Raw genomic sequence first — 23,149 nt, 5'->3', positions numbered from 1 at the left:
ATGGTAAGGGGTCTGGAGACTGAGCCCTATGAGGAAAGGCTGAGGGCCTTGGGAATGTTGTTTGAAGAGGAGATTGAGGGGGGACATGATTGCTCTCTTTAAATGTTTGAAAGGCTGTCATTTGGAGGAGGGCAAGGAGCTGTTCCAGTTAGCAGTAGAGGTTAGGGCTCGAAGCAACAGGCTTAAATTACATGCAGAAAGGGACCGGCTGGATATTAGGAAAAACTTTTTCACGGTCAGAGTAGTTCAAAGGTGGAATCAGCTGCCTAGGGAGGTGGCGAGTTCCTCTTCACTGGCAGTTTTCAAGAAGAGGCTGGATGAGTATGTGAGGGATGCTTTAGGCTCATCCTGCATTGGGCAGGGGGTTGGACTAGAAGGTCTATATGGCTCCTTCCAACTCTGTGATTCTGTGAACCCTCATCTCCATTAAAGGTCTCCCATCCAATTACTAACCTAGGCAAACCCTGCTTAGCTGCTGAGATCTGATGAGATCAGGCTCTCCTGGGCTAGCCAGGTCAGGGCAATTATCTCAGAGGACTCCTGAAAATAAAAGTGCTAAGTAAGTATTAGGAGATAGCACTTGCACTTTTCCAATCATTATCCAACTCCAGCAGTTAAACCTCTTTAACATACCATGCAGCTTTAATGTACTAAGTATTTTTATCATGGGTCATGTATTTTGCCTTGATTTTATCACTACTAATGAATGAAGAAAAAGAAAAAATACTGGAACACTTTCAAAGATCATATAGCTGGCATTTCAAAGATGCACTTTTTACTAGAATCCAGAGAGTAATGCCATTACAAGTCACAGCTTTGAATTACTAAATATTATTACTACATTGCAGTTTAATTTGCTTTGACTGTTCAGAAAGACTTAGGATTTACCTCTCACAGATGTACCTAATTTTTGACCAATTAAGATTATGCCTTATAGCAAAATTATGGCTAACCTATTTAACATGTATTATACTCCAAATCTTAGCCTTTAAGTGTGAAGACCCCTTTTAAATACCCAAACAAAATTCACAGACACACCACATGACAGTAGTTGTACTATTAGTATCTGTTGATTAAGACAACATAATGACAAAAAGATCAAAATGACAACACTTCATTTTCATATGAATTTCAGACCCCTTGCAATAACTCTGCAGCCCCTAAGTTCAGAACTGGAGCTCCAAGCATTCTCTTCTAAAAGTTAACTGTTAAGTATTTTAATTACTGCTCCCCAGTTCATTTATATAATTTTAAATTTAATTAAAATGTTCATGAGGTTCAGATAATACAAATCCAGAAACTGCATTGCCCTAACATCAACAACTTTCCCTAGAGAAGTTGAAGATTCATTATTTAGAGAAGGTATTATTATAGCATTAGCAACTCATGACTTGTGAGGGTGTAATTATATAGTTTCTTAAAGGTGAAATTTTAAAAACAAGATTTGGATACGGTGATTGATTTTAGCAGCTGTTTAATAACCAACACGATATGTGCTTTTGTTGAGTACTATTTCCTCACACTTCCAATCTGAACTACTTTGACTTGGCAGAGCAGGCTGCTTCTAGGCGGTCATGGCCCTACCATCTCAGAAACCCTTTAAAAGAAATACAGTATATGTAAAGTCAATGGACTTAGGGCATGCCGAAGGGCTATAGGTCAGATCTGTGCAGGAATACTAATCATTAACTTATCCAAAAAAAAAATCCATACAGAGATAACGTTATTTTTATAGATCCAGAGGAGTTAGCCGTGTTAGTCTGTAGTAGCAAAATCAAAAAGAGTCCAGTAGCACCTTTAAGACTAACCAACTTTATTGTAATATAAGCTTTCGAGAATCACAGTTCTCTTCGTCAGACGCATGGAGGGCAAGAAGAAACTGGTCAGATATAGAGGAGGAGAGGGGAGGGAAGAGTAGATGCAAACAGCTCCTTCTGATATGGAGATCAGTTTGCTTCTGAAATCAGTTACTTTTGATAATGAGATAACCATTCATAGTCCCTATTCAGTCCCAGCTTGACAGAGTCAAATACAAAAGAGAACTTAATAAAATATTAAAGACTCTCCCCATGGACATACAAGAATGCATCCATAAGGAGTACGGACACACCCAAGGAACCACGACCAGGAAGATTATACCTACTACCCCAAATCCATAAACCAGGTAACCCGGGACGCCCCATTGTTTCAGGAATAGGCACTATCACAGTAGGAGTCTCAGGATACATGGACTCTATCCTCAGGCCCTATGCCACCAGCACACCCAGCTATTTACGGGACACCACTGACTTCCTCAGGAAAATACAGTCCATTGACAACCTACCAGATGACACCACCCTAGCAACCATGGATGTGGAGGCTTTATACACCAATATCCCACATGCAGATGGACTGCAAGCCATAAGGAATATTATCCCGGACAAAACCACAGCACACCTCACCACTGAACTTTGTCACTTCGTACTCACTCAAAATTACTTCAAATTTGGTGACAGCTTATATCTACAGGTTAATGGCACAGCATGGCACCACAATATGCTAACATATTCATGGCGGACTTGGAGCAAAGCTTCCTCAGCTCCCATCCACTGAAACCACTACTATACTTAAGATTCTTGGATGACATCTTCATCATTTGGGCCCATGGGAAGGAAGCCCTTGAGAGATTTCATCAGGACTTCAACAACTTTCACCCTACTATCAACCTGAGCCTGGACCACTCTACACAACAGGTACACTTCCTGGACACCACTGTACAACTACATAATGGACAGATAAATACCACCTTATACCAGAAACCCACAGATCGATACTCATATCTACATGCCTCCAGCTACCACCCTAAACATACCACTCGATCAATTGTCTACAGCCAAGCCTTACGTTACAACCGTATCTGCACCAATGCTCTTGATCAGGACTCCCATTTAAGAGATTTACAACAAGCATTTTTGGGACTACAGTACCCACCAAATGAAGTGAGGAAACAAATCAACAGGGCCAGACTAGTACCCAGAAACAGCCTGCTCCAGGACAAACCTAAAGGAACTAACAACAGAACACCACTGGTTGTCACCTATAGTTCCCAGCTCAAACCCATCCAACGTATCATCAGTGAGCTACAACCCATCCTGGAAAATGATACCTCTCTCTCAGAAGCCCTGGGTGGAAGACCTCTCCTTTGCCTACAGACAGCCCCCCAACCTGAAACGACTTCTCACTTACAATCATGAATCGGCTAGCAGAGTCACCAGCACAGGTACCAGGCCCTGCAACAGACCCAGATGCCAGCTCTGCCCTTATATCTACCCAGGGAATACAATTACAGGACCCAATGGCATCAACTACACTGTCTCTGGCTCTTACAGCTGCTCATCCTCCAATCTGATATATGCCCTCATGTGCCAACAATGTCCATCTGCTCTGTACATTGGACAAACCAGCCAACCTCTACGCAAAAGAATAAATGGACACAAATCTGACATTAGAAATGGCAACATCCAGAAACCAGTGGGATAACACTTCAATCTACCAGGACATTCCATCAAAGACTTAAAGGTCACTGTATTTCAATAGATGCAGAGGAGTTAGCCGTGTTAGTCTGTGGTAGCAAAATCAAAAAGAGTCCAGTAGCACCTTTAAGGCTAACCAATTTTATTGTAGCATAAGCTTTCGAGAATCAAGTTCTCTTCGTCAGATGCCTGATACAGAGACTGGTCAAATACAGAAGAGGAGGAGAGGTGGTACAAAATCACTCTTCTACCAAAATGTTTGCTGTTTCAAAAAAGATGTGATCAGTTTTTCTATATACTTACAAGAGTTCACAGAGACCATTTATGCATAGTATTTATGAGTGATTTTTTTTGGAAAAGCATTTTCCCCATCATTGTTATAATTATTAGTGACCAGTTAACTGACCAATTACTTATATACTTAATCAAAGTCATTCTAAAAAATATTCTTTATTTGTAATTTTTAAAAATAAGCCAATACTTTTGCAGACCAAACAACAGGATCCGAAGGTCTGGCTAAATGAATGACAGAGATGCAAACCTTCATTTTGTTGCCCGTGATGAAGTCAAGGAAACATTCTTGGGGTAATCTTTGGGATTATCATTATCACATAGGAACTTTTCTAGGACTATGGCCTGGACATTAAGGATAATTAAAATGATTGGTAATCCAGGTGACAGCCTCCGCTATATTTGTTTAGCGTTAGCACACAGCTAAGGCTTTCATTTTAAACTTTACAAAAACAGGGAAGCCAGGTTTTGTTAACAGATATATTTTACTGATAAGATCATCTGGCCTGCATTAGTATTTATTTAGGCAATTAGAAACAAAAAATAAAATGTTACAACTGCTTGTGGTGACTTAGGTATATAAAAAACCTGATCAATTACAAATACAAAAGAGGGTTAAAAGGTTCTCTTTAAAAAACTGATCATGTAATTTTAAGATGTCAAACAGGGAAGATTCTGTAGCACTATAGCTTAGTCTGCTGCATTAAAAAAAGGTCATAGACAGCAGATTTGCAATGAATCACTGTATATTTAAGCACAAACAAACCCCACACTTTGTCCACTACCCCAGGTAGAAATATTAAGGTTTTAAAGTAAAGAGCTGTCTCATGTCCTATAATAAAAGACTAATTTAACACAGGGTGGATTTGATTTAAATCAAACTGATTTAAATCACTAGTCATTAAGGCTTGATTTAAATCATAGTTTTCTACATAAAGACTAATTCTTGCTGGTATAACTTTAATATGCAAGTAGATGCCTGCCTTTCCGATAGGTAAAGGAACTTCATTAAAGTATTCCCAAACTGGGTCTCTTTTACGGCCTGCTGCCATTATAGGTTTTTTCCTCCAAGGAAAGAATGTGATAAACCTCACGTCATACACACAAAAGATCCAAAGACTTGTGCAGTATTGAGCTCAAAAAGTTTCACTTTCATTTTGTACTGCTTGCCCCTCCCTCCTCACACTTAGTTTCTTGTTGTGCAGATCTATTCCACTCCAAACAATCAGAAAAATATTGTTTCTATTCACTGAACTTCTTGAAACTTAGCACTGGAGGGGTTGATTCTGTCTTCATAGGTTTGTAGAACAATAGGATTAAGGTCTTTTTCTCAACTCTGTTCATGTTATAACATTTTTGCTGTGAAGAAGAGGCATGTGATCTCTGCTGAGCTGACACAAATTCAGTTTTGAGAACTGCAAAACCAAGCATCTGTGGTAATATCTTGTAGGCAGAGAAACTGCCCAATAATCTTACAAAAACCTCTAGAAGAGCATGACATTGTGAATGGATTAATGGAATTTATTTACCAAAAAATTTAAACATATACATCCTTATTCTACACAATTAAAAACTAATCTTTATTTCATGATGGAATAACCTTTGGATGGTAATATATTTTCCTCAAAAAGCATTTTATTTTAAAAAATCCGATTTTTTGATTTTTTAAAAAAAATCATTGATTTTTATCCACCCTGATTGCAGCAGTTCTTCACATACACGCAGCCGTCACAGACTGCTAAGGGCCACGCTAGAAGCAAAGGACGCTACAAACCGACAGTCACCCAGAAAGAGGGAAAGACAGCAACCCTGTCTTTCTAGGCAACTAGGCCCCACTAGGTTCAGAGGGGCCTCGACACCGTGCTAGAGCACAGGCACGGATGAGCTCACAGGTTCAGCCCGTAGACACCCCAACTAAAAGGATCCGCTGGCAGGCAACAGGAAGGGCTCTGAAGAGCTGCTGCCGGCCAGAGGGCAGGCCAGCGAGGCTCAGGGCCGGCGCCAGGCGCCTTCAGGTGAACTCGCAGCCGGAGCCAAGACCCGCCCAAGACTCTCTCTCCTCGCCCTCCTCCACCCCACGGCAGACAGGATGGGGAAACGGAGGCGGGCGCCGCGCTGATCCCAGCCCGGCAGCAACTGCAAACAGTCAACCGAGCCGCAGGGGCAGGAGGGGTGCCGCCCCCCGCCCACTCTTTTCTCTCGGGGGGGAGAAGGCGAGCGGGAGCCCCGCGAGGCCGACGCCGGCCGGCCGGCCGGCCCTCTCTCCCTCCCGCGGCCCGCTCTGAGCCAGGACGCAGCCCTGGCCGGGCCCCGCCAGGAGGACGCCGCAGCCCGCGCCGCCCGGCCCCGCACAAGGGGGGGGGGCGGGGGCGGCAACGGAAGCCTCGGCGGCAGGCGGCGGCCGGGGGGGGGGGGGCGAGTTCCTTCTGACGCAGCTGAAAGGCGCCCCTCCCCGCCCGGGCAAGCGCGCAGGGGCCGGTCTCGCCTCCACCGCCGCCGGGACGGGAAAGGGCCGCCGCCGCCGCCCCCCCCCCCCCCAGGCGCTTCTTCGCCCTCGGCAAAAACGACGCTCACCACACAGAGACGCGGCGCTCTCCTCGCCTTCGCACAAGGCCTTCGGCGGGACAGGGATGAGAAGGAAGGGCCCTCGCAGCCAAGCCAAGCCAAGCCGGCAGCATCCCGCCGCACTCCCCGGAACTCACGCCGCCCGGCGGCCGCCTCACCTGCCTCGCCCGCCGCTGGTCAGCACAGGCCCGGCAACTGACGTGATGCGTCTTAGAGGCTGTACGTGCGCGGCACCGCGCGCCCTCGCTTTCCCCCCGGCGGTTCCTGCGTGCGCGTCCCCATCCACCGGCCGCGCCTCTCCCCTCCCGCTGCGGGCACCCGGGTTCCTCCGGGAAAAGACGAGGGGGGAGCCGGCGAGAGCGCTCGCCCCTCACCCCCCCCCCCGCTTGGGTTTGCACGCCTCCAACGCCTTTTCCCGCTCAAATTCAAATGGTCGGCAGCAATGTACACGAGGTTCACCAGAGAGTTTCCCCTATCAATTGTAGCCAAATTTCTTCACAACGGGGGGGGGGGGGGGGCCTAAAGTAGCGCACTCCCTTTTCCTACATTTTATTCTCAGAAGAACCCTGTGAGAAGAAGGTGTAGACCGGGAGTGAAAAATCCTGGGAAAGGGCCCCTCCGAGCCCACCCTGGCCATGTCCCCCAGAAGGAGGAGAAGAGGTGGAGGCAGCCTGCCCAAGCAATTGGCCAGGTGCCACTTTCCTTACCTTGCCCGTAGTTTGGGCAGGCAAAGCAGCCCTTCCCTGATTCCATGCGGTCCTAAGGCAGGCTGGGAGCTGCCGCCGTGCCTTGATGGGACTCAGGCAGGCTGAGCTATGCCTTCTGTTGTGAGCCAAGCTGAGCACAGCCAACTCCCTTGCCTCATGTTCACGCAAGTCTGGCATTGCCTCAAGTGGAACAGGCCAGGCACTGTCACCTCCGTCACCTCGGCAGGATAGGACAGGCGCCACCGCCTCCCTCATCTTGCATGGGGCTTGGATGGGCTCGGTGCCAATACTTCCTTGCTTGTGTAGGGCTTGGGCAAGCCTGGTGCTGCCTCCCTCAACTCACCTCAGGTGGGCTGGGTGCTGCCTCCTCCAATTTACACTGGGATTAATTGGGCTGGAGTCAGCCTTTCTGTCACAGGGGTGACCCAGCCAAGGTTGGGAAGAAGTTATCAGCCCACCAGGAGGTGCCCTAGTGTTCTTGTATGGGTGGCACTGACCCAGAAACATGCCAGGGAGGCCCTGGGCCTTCCTCTCTCACCAGCCAGGTAAGTGGAGATGGGGTGGAGGGTGAAAGTGGGGGATCCCACGCCCCCACCAGGGGAATGGGATCCCTGGTAAGTGGCCCAAGGTCACCCAGTAAGCTTCCATGGCAGAACGGGCATTCAAAATACCAGTCTGAAATAGCGTTACCAGGTCCCCCATCCTCCCAACAGGAGGTGAGGGGCCTGGCACCTATCTTTTCTTCTGTTCTGTCCTGGGCCCATGCGATGATGTCACTTCTGTGAAGTGATGTCATCTTACAGGCCACGGCTGGATCAGGCCTGTGGGAGCATGCTGTGCCACCAGGGAGCATGCCCCTGGGAGGCCATACCTCCCCTGCTGGCCAGGTAAGTGGGGGGTGGAGGTGAGAACAGGGGATCCCCCGCCCCCAGAGGGGGACTGGTAACCCTAGTCTGAAACTTTAGTCGTTACACCATACTGGCTTTTATAGGGTTGCTGCCTTTGAACAGTAGCAAGCAGCTGGTACTGGGTGAATCATGAAAGTCATGTGGTACCAAGTTGCCCAGTGGTTGCTGCCAGGCTTGACCCCAAAGAGTCCTCTCAAAAAGGACAAAACACCCCTAGAAAGGACACTGCCTGCTTCCCATGCCTTTTTCCTAACAGAAACCAAGCCTAGAATGCTGTTAGAACTGTTACGGTTACAACCACTGAGGGCATTTGTTTTTTAAAGCTACAGGTGCTCCTTTTATCATTTTGTACTTTTAAAAAAAAATTCAAGTATTTCTGCAAACATGAGAACTTTTGTTGCAAGATCTGTCTCATCCATTCATGACTCCAGTCTCTGGATTTAAGTATCCTCAGGTAGGGCTGGGTTGAAAATGAGATATATTGATAATCAGTATTTCATTAAAATCGTTGACTTTCAAAAATATAGCTTAAGGGTTGTGAAAGTTTTAAAGATATTTTTGACGTTTTTATGAGCCAATGTTGAATAGCGGTTAAAGTGTGGAACTAAGATCTAGGAGACCAAGGTTCGAATCTTCACTCTGCCACGGAAGCTTGCTGGGTGACCTTGGGCCAGTTACAAACTATCAGCCTAACCTACTTCACAGTGTTGTTGCGGACATAAAATGGAGGAGAGGAGAATAAGCCATTTTAGGTCCTCATTGGGGAAAAATGAGGGGTATAATTAAATACCACACTTTCTAAACCACTCGGAGTGGGTGTTAAGTTGTCTTGAAGGACAGTATATAAATTGAATGTTGTTATTAAATTACAAAGCATGACCACTTCCACCTGGAATACTGGATCCAATAAACAAACCTTTTTAGTGTGGGCCAGAGTAGGCATGCCACACAGCCTCCATTAATTGCTCTTTTACATTTCTACGTTCCTGATCTCCTGGTCAGTTGGCATGCCACGCGGGAAGACTCAGGGAGTAGTTTAAATGTGTAACAATAGGTCTCTCACCATTCACAGAGCACAATACTCTCATACACTCTAAGTAACATTCTTCTATGCTCAGAAGCTCATGATGTACCTTTCATTCTGTTATGCTTCCTAGATAAGACAAAAGTCTGAACACAGCAATATTGTGCTTCGTTGGCTGAGAATGTAATGTGTAACTTGTAACTGTTGCTATAACCATATTTGGGCATCCGGGAGTTCCTGAATACAAGTTAATAAAACTCTCGCCTCCATTTTGGAGGGGCAGACTTTGCATCCAGACCTTGTCTCGTGTCGTTCCTACATCTGGCGCCCGAACAGCCAGGGACCCTCCCCCATCTACCAGCGCCTGGAATAGGCCCCTTATCGAGTGCACTCCCCTTCTTCAACTGGTAAGCATGGGTACATCCTTGACGCATCCTCAGAGAAGGCATGCAGATGAATTATGTTTTTTAGTCAAAAAGTCAGGAGGGTCTACCACATTTGGAGAGATTGCATGTCTCCTGCGCCACCTAGCTAAATATTGTCCAGCTTACCCGGAGGCTGGATCTTTAAAAGTCAATGACTGGGAAAAGGTGGGCAGAATTCTACATACAGAGCCTAGGGCACCTGTTCAAATGCTACACACTTGGCACCAATGTCGCCATGCTGTGGACCGTCTTGGCCCGCTTTCAAAACACCCGGGAGCTTCTCTTTCTTTTACTCCTCAGTACTGTCCTCTTCACGTCCTGCCTCCGTCTCCCCCTCACCTCCTACCTTCTTCCGCCTCTGTTCCTTCGGCACCTAAAGCCGAAGATTCTAACTCTGAAACATTTGAAGCTGGAATTTCAAGCAGGGAGTTCCCTGAAAAAGTTGCTCGGGTTGTTCAACCGAAGGGAGGATATCTCAGAGAAGGGTTGCAATCAGCTCTGGAGGACGCTTCAGAGGAGCATACTAGGGAACTCGCAGAAATGTTGGCTATCTGCCCAGTACACTTTACAGGGAACAGAGACGCTGCTGGAAATGAATTTGTAGAGTACAGACCAGTTCAGTATAAAGTTCTTCTTCAGTTAAAAAATGCTATACGAGATACAGGCTTAAACTCTCCTTTCACTCATGGATTTCTAGAAGCAATGATCAGAAACAGTCGTATGGTTCCAGAGGATTGGAAGCATCTTTTCCGGATGCTTCTAACCCCTGCTCAATACGTAGTCTGGGAGAGTGAGTTCAGGCAGGAATGCGCTCTTCGCGGAGCTAATTCAGGAGGAGCTTACACAGCAGCTCAACTTTATGGATATGAGGCTTTTGCTCAGCCTGATGCGCAAATAGCTTTGCCTGTAGGGACGCTGGAGCAGTCAGCTCAGGCTGCGTTCCATGCTATGAAGCGAGTTCCAACATCAGGGAAATCTCAGCCTTCTTTTTCCACAGTCAGACAGCGACCAAATGAATCTTACTCTGACTTTGTTGATCGCCTCCAAGAGTCAATCAAAAGGCAACTTAAAAATGAAGTGGCACAGACTGAACTATTGCTTAAGTTAGCTAAGGAAAATGCTCTTCCTGAATGTAGACGAGCAATTCAAGGTTTAGGATACAATCCTGAACTGGCTGAGATGATTCGAGCTTGTCAGGATATTGGCTCTGCTTCTCATAATGCGACCTTGCTGGCAGCAGCACTTCGTCAAGCTAATAAACCAGCAGGGAGGTGTTTTAGTTGTGGTAAACCTGGACATTTTAAGGCAGATTGCAGAGCCAAAGGAGGGGGAGCAATTCAGCCCCGTCCTCATGGAAGTCATCCACGATTCAATCAGTCTTTTCCAAAGCCAAAAACTAAATGCAGAAGATGTGGAAAAGGTTTTCACTGGAATAGTGATTGCAGGTCTGTCCCACAGTCGGGAAACTCAAGACCGGGCCTTTGGTCTCTGGCCCCGGTCCAAACGGAGACAGCACTGGATCAGGCAGTGCAAAATCTGACCCTAGGTTAATTCCATCCCATCTTTCTACAACAAAGTCAGCAACCAGGGGAAGTGCAGGTCTGGATCTTTTCTTACAGACTGCTCTAACTTTCAAATTCCCAGGAGAAGTCTTGGTTACTCCTTCTCAACTAAAAGGACCTCTTCCATCAGGAACTGTGGGTCTAGTTCTTCCTAGGTCCTCTAGTTCTAAACGGGGTATTTTTGTAGTCCCAGGGGTCATTGATAGTGATTATCAAGGAGTTATTCAGATTCAGCTCTGGACTAATTTGCCACAGTCTTTAGCAGCTGGTGATTCTGTGGCACAGCTGATTCTCCTTCCCTATTTTCTCCCCGCAGGGGGACAAGATCATGATCGTGGGGAGGGAGGCTTTGGGTCCACGGACCAGGCTCAAGCAACACTGGTGGGTCTTACAGCATCCATTTCCAGAGCTCGCCCACAACAGCGTTTCTTTCTTAACAGCCGCTCTTTCTCAGGTATTCTTGACACTGGGGCTGATGTTACTGTAATTTGTGCACAACAGTGGCCTCCAGAGTGGCCACTAGAAGACTGTCCAACTGTTTGGGGGGTTGGAGGACAGCAGAAAGCACGACAGAGTGTTAATTTTGTCCAAGTTTCTCTACCTGGTTCAGCACAGACTGTGCCTCTCCGTCCATTTGTTCTTCCAGTCCATGTGAACTTGTGGGGCAGGGATTTGTTGTCCCAGCTACAAGCTTCTCTCTCTTTTGCAGAATAAGGTACTATGGCCATTCCACTTACTTGGTTAACTGATGAACCTGTTTGGATTGATCAATGGTCCCTTCCTCAGGACAAACTTAATGCATTACATGATTTAATTCAGGAACAGCTATAAGCTCAGCATGTGGAGCCCTCCACTAGTCCATGGAATACTCCTGTTTTTGTTATTAAGAAAAAAAAATGATTTCAATCACCTCCTGTGTAATTCTGTTCAAGTTTCAGACTGTTCTTGCAAACTTTGTGGGAGATGTCTTTTTTCAGTTACCTAAAGATAATAGTTTCTCTCTCCTACAATCAAGTGCCTGTTTTCCTAAGCCGCAGCCGCCGCAGTTTTTTTTCTAACAGTAGCCGCTTTAAAGAAGTTATGTTTTTCAGACCGAAGGTCACTGAATTACTAAATATTCTCTTCAAGTTCATCTCTAACTCACATTATGTTTATAAACTAATCAGCTGTCTTCCTGGTGCTTATTTAGCACCCCCTATCAATTCTAATCTTATGACTCTGTTTCTACACTTCTTTCACTGTTATAAGTGACATTCTGTCTTAAAAATCTTCTGCCTTGTAGGATCAATAGAAATCCTGGTATCAAAGTACACAGAGCCTAAGAAATTTTCTGAAAGCTCCAAGTCATCTGCCTCAAAAAACTTCTTTGGTTTGATTGGTTGTCTGTTCGTTAATTATTCACATTATTTCTAGTCTGTCTTTCTCACTGAGACTCCAAGTGAATTACAGCATGGGTCTGTAAGTTCTTCTTAAAATCTTAAATATCTAAAGCAGTTCCACTGCCCTTCTCCTCTTTTAAAGTCTCAAAAGGTTACTGCTTTGAAGCATAAGGGTTATGCATGCATTCTTCCAACCAAATACTAACTAGAGCTAACCCTGCCTAGTTTTAAGAATTAGCAAGTGTTTACTTTCAGTCAAAAGAAATAAAAGTTCAACTGTTTGTGTTACTTATTTGCATGTAACCACTTAAGTTTTCTAGTGAGGATTCCCACCATGGAAAGGGGAGTCTGTATTCTTCATGAAATAGACTTAGAATTCTCTATTAGACCACTCCTCAGAGGAGAAAAACTGCATTTCATGTTCTTTCCCATCTCCTGGGATATAACACTGACAGTTACTCTGGGATATCACAAAATTAAATGTTTATTTTTCAAGAAGCATATTGGTTTCATAAAAGTAGTTCTTAGTTCTTAAAGTTACTTCATCCAAACTCATTCATACACATCACTTATAAGGTTTTACACACAGCTATCCTCTCTGACTCTTATTCACAGATAATATTTCTCTCATCACCACTTCAACATATTCAGGCAGGGCACAGCCAGCCTGCTTTCTTCTCACCCCCCCTCTCCCCCTCACTTCCACAAACAAAGCTAAGTTAGTGAACATTCCTGAGGTGGGAGATGCTTGACTCTCAGCTTGCCAGCCACTCTTTCCAAGCAGCTCAGAAATTGTTCTTACTCAAAAAATCCCTTACAATTCGACAGGTCAGGTGATTGTACAACATGCCAATCGCTCTATTAAAACCCTCCTCTCTAAACAAATAAAACAAGGGGGAGGAGGGTCCCAACTACAAATGCTTGGAATGACTATGCAGCAAATTCACAAATGTTTGTTAAATGTTTGTTCATGTACAATCAGCTTAATTTTTGCAGCCACAAGCTGCTGCCTCCTCAAATGCTTCTGCCTTTGATAGACATTTCTGGCAGAAACCAGAGTTACCTACTCTGCAGGTATACTATCGAAGCCTGCTAGATAAGACCTGGCTGGGGCCAGTCCCCCTGTTAACGTGGGGAAAAGGGTGTATTTCTGTTTTATCCACAGGTCCTTGCCCTACCAGCCAGGTCATGCCAACCCAAGATGGAAAAAAGTCAGCCTGGAACAAGTTCAGATGGAAAAAGCTTCAAACTGCAAATTCACTTATTCCTTGTGTGCCGTGCTGTTTTCCTCCTTGCAACTTAATGTCTCACAACTTTTGCCTTGAGGAGTCTGCGGATTAATTGCTTCTCTGTTGAAAAGTGCTACGCTAGATTCCAGCTGTGACTCTACAGTGAATCTCCTAAGTGATGAGAGGCCTTGTCCCTTGCAGCCTCTCTATGTTGGTCTTCCAGTGCTCACCATTGTGAACCATCAAACTCTTAGCAAAATAGCTTGCAGCCTGACTAAGACAATGAATGCAACTTCTATTGTAATTGCTACCCTAAATGCTGAACTCATAGAGCTCAGACGTGCTGCTTTGGACAATCATGCTGCCCTCTTTGTGGACATTACTGCAAATTCTACACTCATTCTGTGTGTGCTTCTCTGTTCTCTGCCAATGACTGTACACACTGACACCCAGCCTCTGCAGGACTATCTTCAATACAATTTGTGGAAACGGCTGGCTGCACAAGTGAACAGTTCCAACTTTTGCCTGCAGCAAAAAAATGACATGAACTTATTGCCTTGCTTTTGAATGATACATCTTTAAGCATGTTTATGAAAAGTAGTAACATGAAATATACTCAAATGTATGATTGGGGTCCAACAATGCCCCGACTTCCATTGTTTGCAATGTCTTTTTACACTCCTTATGTAGCTTCCAATTCATCAGCAAATCAAACTGTCTGCGCTCAAATAGTAAACTGCACCAAGCACAAATCCAAACCTCACTGTCTTTCTGTAGGACCAAATGTTCTTAATTGTTCAAAAACAGAAAATGTTTCTTTTGCCTTTGCATATACTCAGTTACCTCCAGGTTGGTTCTTTACCTGTGGCTCAAGAACTTTTAATTACATACCTGCTAATTTGTCTGACTCTCTCTGCTGTTTAAGTCGTTTAACTATTGCTTTGCCTTCAAAAGCCATGTTTACTGCTTCTCGTGAGCATCGTTCAGTCAACCTTGATGCTACATGCTCTGAGGAAACTGCTCCTGTTAATAAAGCTGAAGCTGTTTCTTTAGGGGCCTCGCTTATAGGGGTTCCAGCTCTTGCTATACTTAATGCTAACAATTTAAGGCATTTAGCTTGCAATTTAGCAAAAACTATTAATGCCACTTCTATAGCCTTAGCAGCCTTGAATTCTGAGCAACAAGAACTTCGCAATGCTGTTTTAGATAACAGAGCGGCAATAGATTATCTCCTGTTGCTAAATCATCATGGGTGCGAATCTGTAAAAAATATGTGGTGTTTTAATTTGTCTGATAATTCAAAAACTGTAAGCAAGCAACTGCAACAACTATCTCACTTACAAACTTCCATGGCTGGCTGCCAAATGGCTTATTGGGAATCTTAGTACAATATGGTACATGTGCTCTGATAGTGCTTATTGTAAGTTGTTGTTGTATTCAATGCATTCCATCCCTTATTGCTTTAATAATTCCAAAACCACATCCTGCTGCATATTTAGTTACCACTTCAATATCTAGTTACCCAGCCTCTTGGTTTACATCCTCTGATGATAATGAGGATGAGGAAGAATGCTCTTGGAATGATGCAGAGAATGGCCCTTTGTTGCCACTTTAATTAAATAAATAAAACAGAGTGAAAATGTGGGCCGGAGTAGGCATGCCACACAGCCTCCATTAATTGCTCTTTTACATTTCTACGTTCCTGATCTCCTGGTCAGTTGGCATGCCACACGGGAAGACTCAGGGAGTAGTTTAAATGTGTAACAATAAGTCTCTCACCATTCACAGAGCACAATACTCTCATACACTCTAAGTAACATTCTTCTATGCTCAGAAGCTCATGATGTACCTTTCATTCTGTTATGCTTCCTAGATAAGACAAAAGTCTGAACACAGCAATATTGTGCTTCGTTGGCTGAGAATGGAATGTGTAACTTGTAACTGTTGCTATAACCATATTTGGGCATCCGGGAGTTCCTGAATACAAGTTAATAAAACTCTCGCCTCCATTTTGGAGGGGCAGACTTTGCATCCAGACCTTGTCTCGTGTCGTTCCTACATTTTAGTGCATGTTTAACTGTTTTCACATGACAACTTGAAACTAGGGATGCTACTATCTTCACCATGAATGGGTTTACCAGTTGAATTTACCATATTCAATGGCAGCAATAATTATGAGAAATTAACAAAACAAAGATCCCACACTGGTTCCTAAGCTGTAACTTCTTTCCCTCATCATGTGTACTGTTATTGCCATATTGAGCACCATTTCCCTCACAGGAGAAGACTGAGGAAAAGTAGGAATTGAGCAGTTCTGTCCTCTCTTCATCATCTGTTACGATTTCACTTTCCTATCTCTGCAATGGGCCTACTGTGTCCTTTCTCTTTTTCTTACTTTGAACTTACATTTTTGTTGTTTTTAGCATCTCTTGCTAGCCTAAGCTCATACTGAGCTTTATCTTTTCTAACACTCTCCCCACAAGCATTGGTTATTTGTTTATATTCGTCCTTGGTTATAAGGCCTTCCTTCTGTTTCCTAAATGAGCCTTTTTTTATTCCTCAGTTCTTTTGAAAGCTGTTTGTGAAGCCACTGTGGCTTCTTTAAGCTCCTCTTGTTTTTCCTTCTCATAGGAATCATTTGTGATTGTGCCTTCAATACCTTTAAGAAATTCCTACCCTTCTTGAACTCCCTTCTCCTTAAGTATTTCTGACCATGGGATTCTACCCAGCATAACTTTCAGTTTGTTAAAATTTGCTTTCCTGAAGTCCAACCTATATGTCTTGTTACACACAGCTTTTACCCTTCCCCAAGACTATACATTCCAGAATTACATGGTCACTACTACCCAGGGTGCCCACTCCTTTCACCTTGTGAAACTATAGAAGTACATGAGGAAATTGCTGGATATGATCATGACAGCCCAGCCCCATAAATAGATAGGCCTCTTAGGGAGTCTAGAGGCCTACAATAAAACAATCTTGGAGATTGACAGGCTATGGATGACAGGCTATGGCAGATAGATCCCTGTACCATTTCAACAAGAAATCCAGGCTCTTGGTTAAATGGCTTTATTCAGAAATCAGATCATTTCCACAGATATGTCCATAGAATTACTCAGAAGCAAGGTAAGCATCTAAGCAGTAAGAACAGGTTGACAGGAATGGTAACCTGTGGGAAAACCCTTCTTCTCAACGCACACACTTGCTCCTTCCCCCTCCCAACAGTAAAACAGGACTTTTGGTGCAAACCCAACCTGAGAATGTCTCACATATTTGTACTATCAAGTCGAGACACTGAGAAAGCAAGAGATCAAAGATGAGACATAGCAATGCATGGGATTGAGCAGCACACAAGGTCAAAAGCACTGAGAGTTTCTACAGTCCGTTAGACAAGGCACCTGGAGCTTCAACAAGCCTGTGAAAGGAAGCAGTTATGGCATTCGCAATATGACATCAAGTTCTAGCATGAAACATTGGTTCAGGCACAACAGGTCAGCATTAAGTAGTGGCATGGATGGGGCACAGACATGACTGAGATAGCCATAAAACAATAGAGTTACAGAGTGGTATTGCCATGTGCAGATTAGAAGAGCCATCTAACTTGTACTGATGCCTACAAAGTACCAAGGCCCAGGTGCAGGGAATATCTGAGAATGGGAGGAATGTCTAACTTCATAGAAGCTGGCAACTTTATTTGAGGATAGTAACACTGGTATAGGGCCAAAACATTCAGATATATGAGAAATGTGTAACCACTAATTTGACTTTATTAATATAAAAAGTAGCAAGAATAAACTAGCTATTGTTATATGTTTAAAGAAGATGTTTCAAATAAGGATAATCTTTTTTACTATTATTTTATAAACAACAAAGGAGATACAGGAAAAAAATAAGGAAAAACAGAAATACCCATTACGCTAAGGGAAGATTAAGATACCCTTTACACAGATTATCTAGAGTACAATCACCATACATCATTTGAATATCATGTTCAAGCTCACAACAACCATTCTCAGAGACATTTTCTCTCTCTTCTACTGTCTCGCTATTAAACCAAACACCAAAAATATTACTATAAAGTATTTAACAATATTTCCTGCTGTATCCCTCCTACTTCCAAACCAATAGCATAGAACACTCCATGATCTGAGCATTTCGATTCTGGCAATACTATTCTACAATGCACTAAACTGTGCTAACTATACTATACTAGTTATATTAAATAATATGTTTCCGTTTTGGAAAATTTGAGATTGAAAATAAACAATATTTCAATAACTTCTGTCACTCTGAGCTCCTATCCAAATTTACATTATTGAGTCCTATTTATTTCTCATCTTTATCTACAATAGACAAATTAATTTTCCCATTTGTTTTTGAATTCTCTGATAGATCTTCAATTTATATAATTTGTTAATTTTGCCATTGCCACGTATTCTGTCATCTTAATCTTTCCAGTTTTCTCTTGTTGGGCATTCTTCATCTTTCCTAATGCTGGCCAGATTCAACATACTCCCTTCGGCCATTTTCGTTGGCAGATGCCAAGGTACCCCTTATGAACTCAGAAAATGCCCTTGTGGCCTGGGTGTGATTGAATCTGTTTCCCATGTCCTATTATACTGTTTATTTTATTCTAAGATCCGAGACAAAATTTTGAACTCCCTTCTTTATTCATGGTGTGGCCTTTCTGATAATGTCAAGGTCCAGCGATTACTATCTGGTCACAACTTTTCTATAACCTCTAACGTGGCTAGTTTTCTTCAATCTGCAATCTGTTCAGGGAAGCTATCAACTAATTTTAATGTATCTTTTTTCGCTCTGACATGCCAATAAAGGTTGTATGTGTATGTGTCCTCATCTTTCCATTTACTTGCCATTACTACCCTTGCTGCTGTTAGCATATACCTCAAAGATTCATGTAGTATTTTCTCAATATTGTCTGGCATTATTCCCAACAGCATAATCTCTGGTTTCATTGCAAAATCAGTTTTTAAGATCTTTTAAATCTCTGCATGTATTTCTTTCCAATTGTTTTTGTTTTTTTGCACGTCCGCTACATGTGGTAAAAGGTGCCTTCTACTTCTTTACACTACCAACACAACCCTCTGTATTTCTTATCCATTTTTGCTACATCTTTTGGAGTTGTATACCACCAATAGAACATCTTGTACCAGTTTGCTCTTAATGTTTGGTTTGCAGTAAATTTTATAACTCTCATCCATAAATTTTGCCACTTTTGGAATGTTATCACTTCTCCAAAATTCTGAATCCATTTTAACATACATATTTTAACTTATTCTGTTTCTGTGTTATATTGAAGTAGAAGTTTATACATTTGCTCCGACATGTGATCTTTCCATATGGATAATCTTGTTTGGTATATGAAATCATAAAGATAAGTTAGCCACCTTTGTGAATGTCAATCCTAGGGTGTCAGTCCCTGGCAGTAAGATCCCCAAATCCCTCACAGCAAGCAAACAGGAGCATTGGTTGAAGAAACTTTATTTAGAGATCTATTCGGTTCAGGTATTCACTCATAGGTAGAAGTTGGTAGAAGTAATTAGTCAAACAATAGGACTACTGATATAGGGGAACGTTCTCCCACCCCCTTTGCATTTAGGCGCGAAACTGAAAAAGTTACATGGGAACAAAGCAGTTTAGTCTAGGCAGATTACAGAGTGGAATCATTCCCTCCTGTAAAAAGATATATTTCAGTATACAGCTGCAGCTTCAGCCCAAGACCATTCAGAAATGAAAGCACATGTTTCTTAGAGATAAGAAAGAGGCCACTTGCTCCTCTAGAAATTAGTACTAGCAATCTAGACACCTTCAGATTAATTATATAAAATACATAAGATACAGTATTGAACTTTGGCATTATAGCAATATGAGTTTAATATGTAGTGTAAGATGTACAGCACAATGATGGCATGGACGCTTATATCACTCTCAGTATAAAATCAGAATACAACAATGGCATGGCTGCCTGCAGGACACAATAATGGCATATGGCATATGAACACAACAATGGCATGGATGCTGGCATACATGACAGTGACCTTTGTATCTTTGGGTAAGATAGTTTTTTTGGACTCGTGCAATTGCTCTCCTTTAATGAACTACATATTTGACTGAGTTGATAGCAAGAATTATTGCTATTAATTATTTTGTAACAATGAATGATTTAAATGGAAGCAAGGACTCCATCATTGTATTACTTGTGTACAATACCCAGTAATGAACCTAAGACATTACCTGTGGTGTACCTCTTGCCAGGAGTTAAATGGTTTGATATAGGAAAACTAACTAGATGCTCAGGGCTTCTTAATTACATGCCTATATCTAAATCAGGCCTGACCAGAGTCATCCAGAACAGTATGCTGCAATTTTTGGAGTCAGGTAGTTATATTGTTCCTCGTAAGGTAGGGTATGAAATGATTGAAGAAGATTCACATCCACTATATCCAGCTGAACATCATTTGAAAGGGATGGCAAAGGGGGAAAGCTTTAACTTCATCAATTAGGTCCTTCATGAGGTGGTTTATCTGACCACTCCAGTTGATTGACTTCAACTTTCTTAGCTGGTGAAATCTCAATCAGAGGTCTTTCTCTAATGGCAAATTTCTCTTTCTTGGAGTTCTGTTCTCTGTTACTTTTTCTTTTGTAACTTCTGATGAGGGATTTTCCCTGAGGTAACAAGTGGTGTTACAGTTGGGTTATGATTGCATTTGTGGGAAGATCTCATGGAGATTAAACCCATTTTGATTAGCCAGAATTTGAGAGGGAATACTGGAAATATACAAGGAGAGAGTCAAGTGGTTTTCACTGAGAGAGCCTGTGTCAGGCTATGGATGACAGGATATGGTAGACAGGTCCCTGCACCATTGCAACAAGAAGTCCAAGCTCTTGATCAAATGGTTTTATTCAGAAGTCCAATCTTTTCCATATATATTTCTATAGAGTTACTCAGAGGCAAGAAAGCATCTCAGCAGTATATACTTCCTTGATAGGAATAGAGACTTGAGGAAAGTACAACTCTAAATACCAATTCATTTCTCCCCTCCCAGCTAGACCACAGGTTTGTGTGGGAAAGGGCCTGGGAACACATGAAAGTAAACTGTAACATTTCAGACAGTACAAAGTCACTTCTGTGAGCTTCAAAGAAACAAGATAACAGCTGGGTTCTCAGGCTGTTAGAGAAATGAAAGTGTTAGAGCATTTGCAAAATGCAAAAAAGGTACAGCATTAGCAGCATTACAGCATTAGCAATGGTTCAACACGTAGAGCAATGTTATGGATGTAGGGGTACAGACATGACAGCCTGGCATTTTATCCAAATGTTTAAGATCAACATTCTTTGGGTAATAATTCAACAAGTACTCTTTTATATGCCACTTGTTATGCCAAAATATTACTCTCCCCCTAAAGGAAAAGGTACACTGAGATTTTACATGTATCCAAAGTCATACTGGAAGGAAAGAGGAGTGAAGGTTAATTCCCCTGGGGATAAATTATCATATGTTTTCTGGAGGGTTTCTGCTATTAAGTGAGTAGGAAGAGGGGCTGTCCTTTCAACTCTGTTAATTCTCCTGCCCCAAAACAGAAGTAAGACTCCTCCTTTTTCAGAGCTGAAACTTCAAGTAGATTCCCTATCCTACAAGATGAATGACCAGAGAACGATGCTGCTGAGGAACAAAGAAGACCTCATATGCAGGTGAAGTCTGTTCTAGACTGTACTTTTAAAGTTGACCAAAGTTCACCAAAGAAATTTTGTCCTTTGGAAAAAGGGAAGTTGAAAACTTATATTTTGGGTATTCTGGCTTCGCAGACGTTCTTATACCCCTCATTTTTCCCCAATGAGGACTTAAAATGGCTTATATTATTCTCCTCTCCTCCATTTTATGTCCGCAACAACACTGTGAAGTAGGTTAGGCTGATAGTTTGTAACTGGCCCAAGGTCACCCAGCAAGCTTCCGTGACAGAGTGAAGATTCGAACCTTGGTCTCCTAGATCTTAGTTCCACACTTTAACTGCTATTCAACATTGGCTCATAAAAATGTCAAAAATATCTTTAAAACTTTCACAACCCTTAAGCTATATTTTTGAAAGTCAACGATTTTAATGAAATACTGATTATCAATATATCTCATTTTCAACCCAGCCCTACCTGAGGATACTTAAATCCAGAGACTGGAATCATGAATGGATGAGACAGATCTTGCAACAAAAGTTCTCATGTTTGCAGAAATACTTGAATTTTTTTAAAAAAGTACAAAATGATAAAAGGAGCACCTGTAGCTTTAAAAAACAAATGCCCTCAGTGGTTGTAACCGTAACAGTTCTAACAGCATTCTAGGCTTGGTTTCTGTTAGGAAAAAGGCATGGGAAGCAGGCAGTGTCCTTTCTAGGGGTGTTTTGTCCTTTTTGAGAGGACTCTTTGGGGTCAAGCCTGGCAGCAACCACTGGGCAACTTGGTACCACATGACTTTCATGATTCACCCAGTACCAGCTGCTTGCTACTGTTCAAAGGCAGCAACCCTATAAAAGCCAGTATGGTGTAACGACTAAAGTTTCAGACTAGGGTTACCAGTCCCCCTCTGGGGGCGGGGGATCCCCTGCTCTCACCCTCCACCCCCCACTTACCTGGCCAGCAGGGGAGGTATGGCCTCCCAGGGGCATGCTCCCTGGTGGCACAGCATGCTCCCACAGGCCTGATCCAGCCGTGGCCTGTAAGATGACATCACTTCACAGAAGTGACATCATCGCATGGGCCTGGGACAGAACAGAAGAAAAGATAGGTGCCAGGCCCCTCACCTCCTGTTGGGAGGATGGGGGACCTGGTAACGCTATTTCAGACTGGTATCTTGAATGCCCGTTCTGCCATGGAAGCTTACTGGGTGACCTTGGGCCACTTACCAGGGATCTCATTCCCCTGGTGGGGGCGTGGGATCCCCCACTCCCAGGGCCTCCCTGGCATGTTTCTGGGTCAGTGCCACCCATACAATGTCGTGACAATGTTGCTGTGGGCCAATTTGGGCCCCAAATGGGCTGAATTGGGGCTGTTTGAGTCCCAAATTGGCTTGCTGTGAAGTGGGAGTGCCCCTGTGCAGTGATGTCACCAGAAGTGATGTCACTGCACAGCCACACGGCCACATGCCCCTAGCACACAACTAATGAAAAAGGCAAGAAGGAGGTAAGAGCCAGGTCTTCCCTGCTCCTGCTGGGCGGGTAAAGGGACCTAGCAACCCTACCACTTACACATTCTCTGATGAACTTACCTACCAAGTTGTGGGGGGGGACTGGCCATTAAGAACACTAGGGCATTAACATTCCATGAAATTAATTTGTACTCCATAATTATAATCTTGATGAGCTAGGAAAGTCTTTTCCATTTTCCATCAGAAAAACATCCATTGCATATTTCGATTTAATCACTTGTCTCCCTGATTGAAATTCAAAAGTCACTCCTTCCGGTAGCTCCCATCTATATCTGATTTCCGCTGCCCTTAGCTTTTGTGTTAAGTCTCTGTACTTTTTCCGATCCTGT

At 43.3% G+C, this 23,149-nt stretch overlaps 1 protein-coding gene and 1 pseudogene across 2 annotated transcripts in view; one reads left to right on the top strand and one right to left on the bottom strand.

Annotated features, from left to right (window-relative positions):
• Nucleotides 1-6,567, top strand: part of LOC129344477 (poly(A) polymerase alpha-like) — a 32,237-nt pseudogene extending 25,670 nt beyond the window's left edge.
• The window catches only part of CCSER2 (coiled-coil serine rich protein 2), a 356,652-nt gene extending 350,084 nt beyond the window's left edge, over nucleotides 1-6,568 (bottom strand). For both annotated transcript variants that reach the window (XM_055001012.1, XM_055001013.1), the window contains exon 1: nucleotides 6,527-6,568. The gene's annotated coding sequence lies outside the window, so the exon portion shown is untranslated. The remainder of the gene's footprint in view (nucleotides 1-6,526) is intronic.
• Between the last annotated feature and the right edge of the window lie 16,581 nt (nucleotides 6,569-23,149).

The sequence above is a fragment of the Eublepharis macularius genome, chromosome 17 (genome assembly GCF_028583425.1).
Source record: "Eublepharis macularius isolate TG4126 chromosome 17, MPM_Emac_v1.0, whole genome shotgun sequence".
NCBI classification, from domain to species: Eukaryota; Metazoa; Chordata; class Lepidosauria; order Squamata; family Eublepharidae; genus Eublepharis; species Eublepharis macularius.
This window is presented reverse-complemented; position numbering and strand designations above follow the sequence as displayed.